Source organism: Protopterus annectens, chromosome 11.part0 (assembly GCF_019279795.1).
Source record: "Protopterus annectens isolate FY-2018-M chromosome 11.part0, PAN1.0, whole genome shotgun sequence".
Taxonomy (NCBI): domain Eukaryota; kingdom Metazoa; phylum Chordata; order Ceratodontiformes; family Protopteridae; genus Protopterus; species Protopterus annectens.
In genome coordinates, this window is record NC_056745.1 from 926,195,246 (window position 1) to 926,209,502 (window position 14,257).

A 14,257-nucleotide genomic window follows, 5' to 3' on the forward strand; every position below is an offset into this window, starting at 1 on the left:
ACCAAAAGAGAGGGTATCGGCGCCGACGGTTCCACGACTCAAATCCCAATGAACTCCGGCTCCAAGCTCATAGGAAGAGTCGGAGGAGGAATATCTACAGCTGTGGACGGAGCTGCCTCCTGATGAGGAGGGCTGGACAACATTTTGTCTAGGGCCTGCGATTTTAAGAGCCTACTGACCACTCTTTCCAAGTCATGGTCCGAAAGTCTAGAGGACCGAGAAGAGTGGGATGATCTATGACTGCACTCCAATTGGAGCAGGGGAGACTTCGGAGCCGAACGTATCGACTCCAAAGGAGGAGACCTGGATCTCTTTCGACTCTCAGCCGGCTCCGAAGACCGTGTTGGAGCCGACTGGGAGGGAGGGACATCGGTTCCAGCCGGAGTCGAAATGGATTGTGTGGCTTCACCCAACGATGGCTCCGAACTGGGGGCCGACAGTTTAGGAGGCCTGGAAGATTTCACCGGCTGAGCCTTCGCCAGTGAATCTTGGGGTTTAAGCATAACCCTCAGAATCAATTTATTTTTGCGCTCCTGCAGGACTCGCAGACTGAAAGCATGACAGATGAGCAAGAGTCCTGCAGGTGCACAGCGCCCAGACGATAAACACAAAAAGTGTGACCATCTGTCAGAGACATCTTCTGACAGCATGAGTCACACTTCTTGAATCCGGACGGTTTTGGATCCTTGGATATCCTAGGGAGCAAACCAAGGACAAGTGTCCACAGAGATGGTTAAGGTAACCAACAGTAAAAGTCAACACTCTACAGTTACCACAACCCACTACAAGTACCACAACAAAAACTATCGAAAACTATCACTAAACACTAACAGTGATTAATTCGAAGAAAATTTTTTTTTTTTTAAAGGGAGATAGAAAGAAAGGTTAACCTCTAACTTAAACGGAAAGAACCTTTCTGTGGAAAAGGGAGAGAAGGGGGGGAGGGGAACTCTCTAACAAACGAGTTTCTTAAGGAAGGGTAACTGTTATCTACGTAGAAAACTAGCTACAATACTAAAGTCTAACTAACGACTAATTCTACACTAACCAATACAGTCTGAACAAGAAAAATACAGTAATAATAATGAAACTTATACGACCTGAGCCAGTAGAACAACCTCGCAGCAGAAGCGGCAAACGAGATCTGGGTATCTAGCTCCAGGCATCATGGGATATGGGGGGGCCTCGCGCCAGTAAGCAGCTCTCGAGCTTTTGAAGATGGCCAAGTCGGAGCCGAGGATCAGCTCCAAACCCAACCAGCAAGAATGAAGGCGAGATAGACAACTTAACATCAAGTATTCACCTCTGCTGGAATCATTAGGAAAGAATCCAGGTAAATTAACAGACTGATTTAGTCTTGTTTCAATGGTTACTTTAAGCATAAATGAAGGATACACAACAACACACTTCCTGTAAGAAGGCTTTACTCAAGACCTGTAATTAGGAAATTCATCTAACAGGCATAATGGCCAGTACCCACATAAGCCAGGAACTTCACATCAGCTTAAGCAGCAGTTGCAGAGAGAGGTTGGGTTGATTTCTCCAACATGAAATACAAATCCGTGGGAGGTATAGGACACTTAAAAGGTGGCCATCTGTGGAATGTACACTTTAGAAAAGTCTTGCAGTCCTTCAAAAAAGCTAACTATGAACTGTCGGAGTCTTGATGAAAGCTAGATATGGCAGTAAAACATACTTTGACACAGGAATAATTTATTACTGTGTCAAAAAGTACAGTTTTATACCTACCATAAATGTAGATGTCCGATAGGTATGCATCTGCAGTCCTCACATATGGGTTGTCCTGCCTCAGGCAGCCCTTCGGTCGGCCGGATTCCAAAGTCTGGGTCCGGCGTCGGCTGATGTCGGCCTTTCCCTGACGTCAGAGCGCCTGGGGTATAAAAGTATCAGCAGACGCCATCTTCCTCAGTTTTTCTTGCCCCAGATGCCAGGTGCCCTCTAAGGAAGGCTAAATTTGGAGAAATGCAAATAATTCCAAACATGCACAGTAATATAAAACAAATACACCATAATAGATATCCCCCTTATAGCTAGCTGGGGTTAAGTACCCAAGAAATACCACAGAGGGGAAGGAGGGAGGGTAAACCTGACTGCAGATGCATACCTATCGGACATCTACATTTATGGTAGGTACAAAACTGTACTATGTCCTTCAAGGATGCATCTGCAGTCCTCACATATGGGTGGAATACCATAGCCAAGCTGGGGGTGGAAGGATCTAAGAAAATGATGGTGTAGCTAAAATGCCCTGCAGGACTGCTGTAGCAAAGCCTGCTCTGGATCTGGAATATAAGGGCAAATTGTAATGCTTGGAAAATGTATGCATGGAGCTCCATGCAGCAGCTTCTAAAATGTCCTTGGTAGCCACCCCTCTTAAAAAGGCTGTGGAGGTGGCTGTGGCTCTGGTGGAATGAGGTCTGATGTTAGCTGGCACAGTCTTTCCATGATAAGAGTAGCAGAATCGAATGCAATTTCCTATCCATTTTGAAATTGTCTGTTTGGAAATTGCTTTTCCTTGAATACCTGCAGCATATGCTACCAACAGCTGGTCAATTTTTCTGTAAGTCTTAGTTCTGTCCAAGTAGTAGCGCAACTGTCTGTGAATGTCCAGGGTATGTAGAAGTTTCTCCCCCTTGTTTTGTGGATTTGGAAAGAAGGTAGGCAGGTGAATAGCTTGGTTCAATGAGACCCTGGATACCACCTTTGGCATGAATGAAGGATTGGCTCTCAAAGAGACTCTGTCCTGATGAAAAATAAGAAATGGTTGTACTGCCATGAGTGCCTGCAATTCAGATAATCTTCTTGCTGAGGTTCTGGCCAGAAGGAAGGCAGTCTTCCAAGACAGGAACTGTAGCTCTGAAGATGCTGCTGGTTCAAAGGGAGGTAGAGTCAACTTTTCCAACATGAAGTTAAGGTCCCATGTAGGCACTGGTGGTTTTCTTGGAGGATTGATGTTTTTAATTCCTCTTAGAAACTGCCTTAGGAGAAGATGAGAGAAGACAGGTGGATCAGTATTGTATTCTGCTGAAATTGCTGAAGCATGAATTTTTATGGAAGAGTAAGAAAGGCCATTGTGGAGCATTTCTGCCAAGTATTCCAGGATATGTGCCATGCTCATCACTGTCGCATCTAGGCCCTTTGCGGTGCTCCAAGTGTGGAATCTTTTCCATTTTGCTGAATATGCCTTTCTCGTGGAAGGTCTGCGAGCTTCCATGATGATATCCTTCACTCTCTTGGATAGCTTTTCCTGGTGAGGAGTCAAGGTATTCTCCAGGCTGTCAGCTGCAGGGTTTTCAGGCTGGAGTGCAGAGTTTTGTAATTGTGCTGTGTCAGAAGTGACCATTGTGGTAGAGGCCACGGTTTCGTGTGTGACATGCTCCGTAACAGTGGGTACCAGTGCTGCCTTGGCCAGTCCGGTGCTATTAGAATCCCTTTTGGCTGCTCTGTCCTGATTTTCAGTAAGACCTTGGTCATTAGTGGAAGAGGCGGAAATGCATACACTGTTAGAGTATTCCAGCTGAAAGAGAGGGCGTCCACTTTCCATGCTTGTGGGTGGTATGTCCTTGAGCAGAATTTCTTCAGCTGATGATTGAGGTGGGAGGCAAAAAGATCTATGTCCAGCCTCCCCCATGCTTGTGTTATCTGAAGAAAGATGTCTGGGTGCAGCATCCATTCGTGTGGATCCATGGTGTTTCTGCTTAGGCTGTCCGTATATTGTCTTTTCCGGGCACAAACAGGGTTTGCAGCTCTACATTGAGTTTTAGTGAAAATTCCCAAAGATTCATTGCTAGCCTGCAAAGAGGGTAGGAATGGGTACCTCCTTGCTTGTTTATGTACCACATGACTGTGGTATTTTCTGTCCTTATTAGCAGGTGGCCTTAATGTAGAAAGTGCTTGAAAGCCTCGATTGCATGCATCACTGCTAGCATTTCCTTTTGGTTTATGTGCATGCGCAATTCTTTCTGAGACCATAGTCCTTGGATGCATCTGTCCTCCATATGTGCTCCCCATCCATGGTCTGAAGAGTCCGAGGTAATGGTTTGGCTGGTTACTGGTTTGCTGAAAGGCAGACCTGTGTTTGACTGGCTTGCTTGGGCCCACCACAGAAATTCCTTTTGAAGGCATGGAATGAGTGGTATCAAAGCTTCTAGGCTGTGATTGTGCTGAGACCATAAACTCCTTAGGTACCATTGCAGTTTTCTCATATGCAGCCTTGCTTGTGGAATCAGAAGAATGCACGATGCCATGTAACCCAGGGCCTGCAGGATTTTCCTTGCAGTCATCTGAGTTTGTTTTGTCAGATTTTTGAAGTAATCCGGTAGTTGTCTTTGTTTTTCTTCTGTGAGAAAAGCCATTTGGGTGGTTGTATCTAGTTCCGCACCCAGAAATGTTATTCTTTGGGATGGCACAAGTCTTGATTTGTGAATGTTGACTGTGTATCCCAAGGCCTGCAGTAGGCGGATGGCATAATCCAAATGTTTTACTAAAGTTTGTTGGCTGTCCGCTTGTATAAGACAGTCGTCCAGATACGGGTATATTTGAATCCCCTGAAGTCTGCAGTATGCAATTACTGATGCCAGGCATTTCGTGAATACTCTGGGCGTAGTAGTTAAGCCAAAGGGCAATGCTGAGAATTGATAATGCTCTGAACCTGCAAGAAATCTGAGGTGTCTTCTGCAACTTTGTCTGATAGGGACATGCAGGTATGCCTCCTTGAGGTCTAGAGTTACCAGCCAAGACCCCTTGCCCAGCATGGGAAGGAGTTGCTGTAAGGTCAGCATTTTGAATTTTGGCACAATGAGATAAGTGTTCAGTGCGGACAAGTCGAGAATAGGCCTCCATTGTTTTTCTTTTCTTGAGACAAGGAATAGTCTGGAATAAAATCCTTGGCCTTGTTCTGCGAGAGGAACCTTTTCTATAGCTTTCATTTGCAATAGGTTGGCAATTTGTTCTAAAGCCTCTGCCCTTTGATTTGGTGGCAGATTTGGCATTCCTTTTCTTTCTGGTAATGTATGGAAATGGAACCTGTATCCTTTGTCTATTATTTGCAGTGTCCATTTGTCCCTTGTAATACTGTGCCAATTTCTTGAGAATAAAGATAGCTTTCCACCCAAAGGTGCTTCTAATTGAGCCGTGGTCGGCGGGGTCAAGATGAAGTCATTGAGTCTGTCCTTGTGCAGCAGTTGTTGGTCCTGCACTACCTCTCTGGTTAGGAGGCTGCCATTGACGTCCTCTGTAGGAGCCTCTAGCTTGCCCTCTACCTCTGGCACGCCTGTTCTTGCCTCTTTGAAATCTCTCTTCTGGAAAGGACCAATTCTTAGAGGGCCAATTTCTGCTGAATCTTGGTGGTTGGACCTGGAGGAAATCTTTGACTGTTTGTACAGATTTAGCCTTTTCCTCAAATTTCTTTAAGACCTCCTGAGCAGTGGAGCCAAATAACTTTTACTTTTCCAGTGGAGCATCCAGAAGCTTAGCCTTAACATGAGCTGGCAGAGATTGTTCCTTCAGCCAAGCATGTTTATGTATGACTGCACCTGTCATTGCTGACCTACATGAAGCTTCCAATGCATCATAACCACACTGCAAGAAATGGTTGCTAACCTGTTGTGAGTTATGTACCAGATCCTGAAGTGACTTACGATCTAGGGGTTCAGGTGAAGACAGTTTTTTCTGCAATTCATCCAACAAATACTCTTGGTACTGTATAATATGAAATTGACAATTTAAAGCCCTCATAGACAGAGTGGACGAAGTATACACTTTTTTACCCCATCTCTCTAAAGCCCTGGACTCCCTTTCAGAGGGGAGTGGATTTTTAGTAGTGGCAGCTGCAACCCCTTTAGGACCCTGGGAAATAGTTTCCGGGTCAGCAGAGTAGGCCTTGTAAAGGAAATGATGCGAGTCCGGGACCCTGTAGTACCTATCGGGTTTAACAGGAGCCGGAGGAAGGGTGTCAGGGGTAATGCTAGACTCCGAATACACATCATCAATGACACTTAAAACAGGAGGAATAGCCAAGGGTCTATGCTGAGGTAAATGAAGAAAAGTCCTTAATCTCTTCCTGGAATTGGAGAATTCCTGGCCCTGCCATTGGAAATGCTCTCTCATGGAGTGAAGGGTCTCCCCAAAGGACAGCTCTTCAGGAGGGGAGGCAGAGGGAATAGATTCCTCTGCATCAGAATCCTCGTAGGCCATAAAGGCCTCCTCCTGGTAGTCCGATAGAGCAGAGCCATCAGAGGCCTCATCAGAGGACTGTGGATCAGCGGGCTCAACCCTGGGCCTTTTGTCTAGAGGAGGTTGAGAGCCCCTGTCCGGGTGAGGCTGAGAGCCCCTAATTAAGGAAATAAGGTCCTCAGTCAAACTTAATATCTGTGAACCTGTAGTGGATCCCTGAGGAATAGTCTTGGGAGGCAGAGATTTTTGTTGTTTAGCAGCTTTAGCCCTAGTGAATGCTTTTATGGACATGGATGCAGGGGGCCTGGCTGCTCCACGTGCTGGTGTAGTTTTGTCTAGGGGAATGGTGTCGGTAGTTTCCTGAACACCGATTTCCGAGGGTAAATCTATAACCGTCTCAGAAGAGGCCTCCAGAGCCGAGGTTGTCGGTTGTGCGGTTTCCACGGACGGAAGTACCAAGGACTCGGTTTCAGCCGAAACCGAGACACTCGCGGTAGGCCTAGGCATGGTTTCAGCCGAAACCATGGGCCACGTGTGTCGGTCCTTGTCCTTCCGTTTTTTGGTTAAATGAGAAGTCGGAGTCTCCGACGGCATAATATAAGAGAAACTAGCCCCAAAAAATTCCTCTGCAAACTCCGACCGACGCCTAAGAGTGCATCGATTAAAGGAGGCACAGGCAGTACAGGCCGAGACGTCGTGGTCTGGGCCTAGGCAGGGGAGGCAGTAGGAATGGAAATCCTTATGAGGTATTTGTTTCCCACAAGTCAAGCAATTATTAACTTTAAGCGTTTGATCTGACATCGGCTGAGGCAAGAAAGAGTCCCCAATGGGGTACTTAGCTTTTTGAAGTCTTCTGTAGCTGAAGTTACAGGAGCTGGCCGACCGGCACTTGCGAACTGCTTCTGCTTCGGGCACCACGCGGCAAGAAAGACTGAGGAAGATGGCGTCGACTGATACTTTTATACCCCAGGCGCTCTGACGTCGGGGAAAGGGTGACATCAGCCGACGCCGGACCCAGACTTTGAATCCGGCCGACTGAAGGGCTGCCCGAGGCAGGACAACCCATATGTGAGGACTGCAGATGCATCCTTGAAGGACATCTTTGAGAAAGCTAGTCTAATACAGAAGGCAGAGCAGCCATAAAGGAATCTATCCCTTTGAAAGTAGACCAAACATGAAATAATTTCCATTTATTCATATATGTTTTTTCAGTATTGTGTCTCTGGGTAGCAGTTAGGACCCTGATCACTTTAGGCATCTACAAAAAATCCTTAGCTATCACAGGAACTTATGTCACAGGGGAAGCCTTCCTGCAACCTGTTTGCATTCCCAATCAGTAACATATGCAGCGATTTATTTTCTCTTATGCCTCTTCTGGGGGGAGTATTACTAGGATTGCTCTTTTTCAGTGATGGCTTCAGGACGACTTTGAACTTATTCTTCATTTCCTCTTATTTTGGGTACATACAGAATGCCAAGGAGTACAAATGCAAAGTAATTCTTGCAGCCTCATTCAGTCCTTAACAGGTCATGTTTTATCAGCTTTAGCCTCATCTTCTGAAGAAACCTCTGTCTGAGGCCTTTCAAAACCCTGCTGACAAAACTTTCTGGCAAGCCACACTTGGACCTTCACTCCTTTCAAGCTAGCTGCATGGATCTACATCATAACCGTGACTGCACAAATAGTCAACAATCAAAATATCAAACTATAAACACTGAAGCTGTGGAACATCGAAAACTACAAGAAAACACACAAAAAAAGTTATGTATTCACCATAAAGTTTCATCTGTGTTGTCCATTTTCATTCTTCCTCAATTGATGGGTTCTGAACTGTTGGATCCGACTCGGCTGCTGCAAAAGCTTGTGGCAACTTAGAACTCTTGATATTCTCCCTTACCCAGAATGCACCAACCCCAATTCTCTCAGATTGTTTGCTAGCTAAAGCATACAGAAACACAACTCTTGTGCAAAAAAAGACAGAGAGAGAGAGCAAAAGGTAAGACCATTCTATGCCTGGAGCTTTGTGATGCTTGGATTATGACAACTCTTTCATATCTACTCATTCTTTCAGACAGGCCAAAAGGAGGGCTTGGTGGGTGGGGAGTTAAGGAAGAATGAAAATGGACAACACAGATGGAACGTTATGGTGAGTACATAACTTCTTTATCTGATTATGTCAATTTTCATTCTGTCCTCAACTGATGGGACAACAGAGTCCTCAGCTACCTAAATCCCAGGGTGGACTCAAGGCAGGATATTCTTAAGCACCACTGAGCCAAATTATGCGCTACCTCAGGATACCAGATCCACTTTGTAATGAGTGATAAAAGTATGAGGGGAAGCCCAAGTTGCTGCTGCACATATTTCATCCATGGAAGCCCTCAAATGAAAAACTGAGGAAGTTCCTATGGACCTGGTTGAATAGCACAAACATGTTTTGGTAAAGGGATATCCAATTTATTGTAAACAAAGGAAATGCAGCCAGTAAGCTATGTGGCAAGAGTAATTCTGGATACTGGTTTGCCCAGTTTCATATCAGCAAAAGAAACAAATAACTGATCTGTAATTCTGATGTCCTTTGTCCTGTGCAAATTGAAACACAGCTGCCTATGAACATCCAATAAATGTAACAAATATTCGCCCTTGTTTGAAAAATTTGGAAAGAAAACTGGTAGACTGATGGACTGGTTAATGCTAGAATCTGAAACTATCTTGGGCAAAAAGGATGCATTAGCTTGTAATGTAACTATCTTTATGAAAGATTAAATGTGGTGGTTTCACAGATAAGTCTTGAATTTCAGAAACATGTCTGGCTAACGTAATGGCCACCAAAAATAAAGTTTTCCAAGAAAGAAATTTAAGATCGCAGTCATGTGCTGGTTCAAAGGGTGGGTGAACCAGGGCTTTCAATATCAGCGTTAAATCCCATGGAGGAGTAGGATCTTTAAATGGGGGTCTTAACAGAAGTTTGCCTCTTAAAAAGGGTTTTACAAAGCTTATGAGAAGTGAGTGAAGAACCATCAAAGCCAATATAGAAATTAAACACTGAGGCCAACTGAACTTTGTCAAACTAGTTCCTTGATTGAAAATAAGCATCAAGAAATCAAGAATATTATGAAGTGGGACAGAAAAAGGTTCCACATCCTTCTGAAGTGCCCAGTGTACAAACCTTTTCCATTACTAGCATAAAGTTTCCTTGCAGATGGTTTAAAGGAGGATAACAAAATCTGGCAGACAGGAGACGAGAGCATAGGTTGTCTGGTTATTATAGGAAATGCAGAAACCAAGCTGTCAACTTCAAATTGGGGAGGTCTGGATGTCTGTCAGGTGAGACAGCAGATCTGGAAGTGGGTCCAGAAACCAAGGTTGATGAATCAAATGACACCAAAGGAAGGAAACCAGATCTGTCAAGGCCAACAGGGTGCAATGAGGATGACTATGCTCTTCAACCTGGCACCACTCTGTAGGAACTTTGGAATCAAAGGAATTGGGGGATAAACATAAAGCAGACCGGGAAGGGGCAATCATCGAGAAGTGCATCCCTCGGTGACTCCAGCTGTGGGGGCAATACAGCAAAGTACATGCTGCACTTGTTGTTTAGGGGAGATGCAAAGAAATTTCAGCAAGGCTGGGCCCATTGTTGGAAAATCAATTCCGCTGTGCTATTGTTGAGGGACGATTTGTGAGGAAGTAGTATGTACCTGCTCAGTTTGTCTGTTAACACACTGGACTTTCCCAGAATATGGATTGCTATAAGAAAGCGATTGGAAGAGATTGCCATTTCCAAATCCTAAGAACTTTTCAACACAAGGGGTAAGATCTGCCAAACCACTGACATGCTGTCTGTTTAAATCACAATCACTCCAGAAGGGAGGGCATTCTGAAAGGCTTGCAATGCTAGAAGCACTGCTCTCAACTCGAAGACACTGATACAGTGGATATAAAAAGTGTACACACCCCTGTTAAAATGCCAGGTTTCTGTGATATAAAAAAATGAGACCACAATAAACCATTTCAAAACTATTCCCATCTTTAATGTGATCTATAACCTGTACAATTCAACTGAAAAACAATTCTGTTAGGGGAAAAAATATAAAAAAATAAAAAAACGTAGAATAAGCTGGTTGCATAAGTGTGCATACACTTAAACTAATACTTTGTTGAAGCACCTTTTGATTTAATTACAGCATTCAGTCTTCTTGGGTAGGAGTCTATCAGCATGGGATATCTTGACTTGGCAATATTTGCCTACTCTTCCTTCAAAAAGTGCTCCAAATCTGATTGCGAGGGCATCTCTTGTGCACAGCCCTCTTCAGGTCCCCCCACAGATTTTCTATTGGATTTAGGTCTGGGCTCTGGCTGGGCCATTCCAAAACTTTTAATTTTCTTCTGGTGAAGCCATGAAGCCATTCTTTTGTTGATTTGGATGTATGCTTGGAGTCATTGTAGTGTTGAAAAGTGAAATTCCTCTTCACCTTCACCTTTCTAGCAGATGCCTGAAGGTTTTGGGCCAAAAGTGACTGGTATTTGGAACAGTTCATAATTCCCTCCACCTTGACTAAAGCCCCAGTTCCAGCTGAAGAAAAGCAACCTCAAAGCGTGGTACTGCCACCACCATGCTTCACCGTGGAGATGGTGTTCTTTTGGTGATGTGAAGTGTTGTTTTTGCGCCAAACGTACCTTTTGGAATTGGGGTCAAAAAGTTCAACTTTGGTCTCATCAGATCAGAACACATATTCCCACATGCTTTTGGGAGACTTGATGCATTGTTTTGCAAATTTTAGCTGGGCCTGGATGTTTTTCTGTGTCAGAAAAGGCTTCTGTCTTGCAACCCTACCCCCATAGCCTAGACATATGGAGAATATGGGAGATTGTTGTCACATGCAGTACACAACCAGTACTTGCCAGAAATTCCTGCAGCTCCTTCAGTGTTGCTGTAGGTCTCTTGGCAGTCTCCCTGACCAGTTTTCATCTTGTCTTTTTATTAGTTTTGGAGGGGACGTGCAGTTCTTTGCAACATCAGTGTTGTCCCATATTTTCTCCACTTTTTGATGACTGTCTTCACTGTGTTCCATGGTATATCCAATGCTATGGAATTTTTTTTGTATCCTTCTCCTGATACCTTTCAACAATGAGATCCCTTTGATGCTTTGTAAGCTCTCTGCGAGCTATGGCCTTTGCTGTAGCAAGCAAATGAGTAAACGTCAGGAAAATCCTACTAGGACAGCTGAACTTTATTTGGGGTTAATCAGAGTCTCTAATTGCTGGCAGGTGTGTACCCAAGAAGACAATGTTGCAATTGAGTCAAAAGATGCTTCAACAAAGTATTAGTTTAAGGGCATGCACACTTATGCAACCAGCTTATTGTACATTTTTTATTTTTTTTTATATTTTCCCCTAACAGATTTGTTTGTTTTTCAATTGAATTGTACAGGTTATAGGTCACATTAAAGGTGGGAAAAGTTTTGAAATGAGTTATTGTGTTCTCATTTTTAAAGCATAAAAACCTGGCATTTTAACAGGGGTGCATATACTTTTATATCCATTGTATGCTAAAGGGCTTCTTTGGGGGACCATGTGCCTTGAACGGTCTTTCCCAGGTAATGCCCCCCCCCCCCCCCCACAGCTGGGAAGCATCTGTGGTCACAATCGCCTTAGGCTGAGGGGGAACAAACAGTTTTGTAAAACCTTTCCTGATTAAATCCACCACATTAGATCCCTCTTGCATACATTGGTGATCTGTATCAGAGTCAAAGGAAGGTGAAGTACTGACCATTGGGAGGCCAGCATCCATTGGAGAACTCTCATGTGAAATCTGGCTAAGGCTAGTAATGTTATTGCTGCCACTATTGACCCTAATGCCTGAAGGACCAAGCGGGCTGAGATTTTGGTAGTGCAAACTATCTTTTCTACTTGTGTTCTTATTGTCTGAACTTTATCGAGGGGAAGTCAGGCTACAGTTGATTTTGCAATGAGAAGTTCTCCTATTAACTTGTGACTCTGACTTGGTTGTAGATGAGACTTTTCATAGTTTATGGTTATTCCTGCTATAGCACATGTCTGGAACACTTTTTCTCTTGCCAAAATGAGCCGATGTCTAGTCAGGGCGAAGATGAGCCAGTCATCTAAGTATGAAAATACCCGTAATCCCTGTAGTCTCAAGTGAACTGCTACTAATGCCACACATCTGGTAAACACCCTGGAGGCTGTGGTGAGACCAAAGGGCAGAACTCTGAAATGGTAGTGAGTTGCTCCCAGCCAGAAGTGCAAAAATCTTCTGGATCACCTGTTCATCTTTAGATGATAATACACATTCTGAAGCTCTATTGAGCACATCCAACTGTCCTTTTCCAAAAACAGAAGAATGAACTGAAACCATGACCATCTAGAACTTGGTCTTTTGAATGGATTTAAGACAATATGATCCAGAACTGGTTTCAAGTCGCCTGTTTAGATGGCATTAAAAAGAACCTTGGGTAAGTTTCTGGATTCCATCTGGTCTGGCGGGACCTTTTGGATGACTTTTTCCTAGCAGCTTTTGAATTTGAATTGCTGCTTGTTCTCTCTTGACTGGGTGGAACATCAGGGAATTTTCTTGAATTGGGAGGACAAAGGGAAGATGGTATTACATAACCTCTGGAAATTAACCTCTGCACCAAAGTATTTTTATTATTTCTAGCCAGGTTCTTCTGTGCAGGGACAGATGACTCCCTATTGCCTCTAGAGTGGAAAATCGGGCCTCCTTTCAGGAGTGTTGAAAAAGATTTACCAAAGAAATTCTCTGAAACCTTGGTTCTGTTGGCCACCTCTGCCAAAAGGGCAGCATCTACTGTTGAAAGTCTCCCCCAAGTGCATCTACGGAACCTACTCCACGTGTCCTGGAAAGATCCATGGGACTTTTTGAACCAAATTTTACCCCACCTCAATTATTCATTGAAAAGGATCTTTCAGGGGTAGAAAAATGTACGCACATAGCAGAAGTCATCTTTCCATCCTTCACATGTCTGGACAGAGTATCATTAACCTTGGGACCAAAAAGAGACATTCCAACAAAAGAAGCATTACTATACAAAGACTTAAAACCCACCAGAAGATCAAGTCAATGAGCTTGTCAGCTTGTGAAGTTACCCAGGAGGTAGATGGGCCAGTATCACATGCCGCCAAGAGTACAGATTCCTCCGATGAATGGCTGCTGGACTTTCAGCCACCTCTCTGTTCTAGGATCTCCAGGATGTCTCAGAATAAGACATCATTGGGGGGGTGACCATGGGGACCCTTCGCCCTCATCAAAATCTGTATCTTCAGTGACAGACTCAGGGGAATCTAAAATGCTTCCTCTTGCGTGCTCTCTCCTTAAGGATCTCCTCAGCAGGACAGTCTGGGGAGGTGTCACAAGAAGTGGGGATATACCCTGACGGGCAGTCTCAGGATTCGGTACCGGCTGTCCCTGTGGAGATGATAGCTGAGACTCCAAATGCAGAGACAAGGCTCCCTCCATTACTTCAAAGGCAGACCACTCGGGTGAAGGACAAGTCCCCAGATCCAAGACAGCCAGTCTATGATCCACAGTCCCTCCCAGTCCTGAGTACAGTCCACCCAAGGCTGAAGTAGGAGCTGAACTAACCACTGCCAAGGCTCAGAGGTGTAGAGATGCTCTGAAACTCTTGGAGATGAAGCACCTCAGACCCGAATGGGTAGAATCGACTCCGAGAGCAAGTCTTGGATCCGAGGGCAAAGGAATTCTGAGATCCAAAGCAGACAGGCCCAGACGACTCAGATCCAAGACCTTGAAAGGAGTCAGAAGATGAAAGGAGTCAGAAGATGAATTGGTAAAGATGGAGTACTGCAAGTATGGCTCTCCTGATCCAAAGGGGTAGAAGCATGAAGAAACACTCACTGGCTCTGTGCCAAGAGAATTTTTCTCACTAACCTCTCACTACTGTCTTCCAGGAGTCCAAAACTAACCTCTCCAAACTGGCAGTCACTTTCAACAGTATTGCCAGATTTGCCTCTAACTCCACGTTCAGAACTCATCACTGCTTAAACCTAAGGCAATTAGGA

General features: G+C 44.5%; 1 protein-coding gene across 2 annotated transcripts in view; it reads right to left on the reverse strand.

Annotated features, from left to right (window-relative positions):
* Positions 1–14,257, reverse strand: part of PHTF2 (putative homeodomain transcription factor 2) — a 1,638,259-nt gene that overhangs the window by 302,437 nt on the left and 1,321,565 nt on the right. The gene's annotated exons all lie outside the window — the stretch shown is intronic.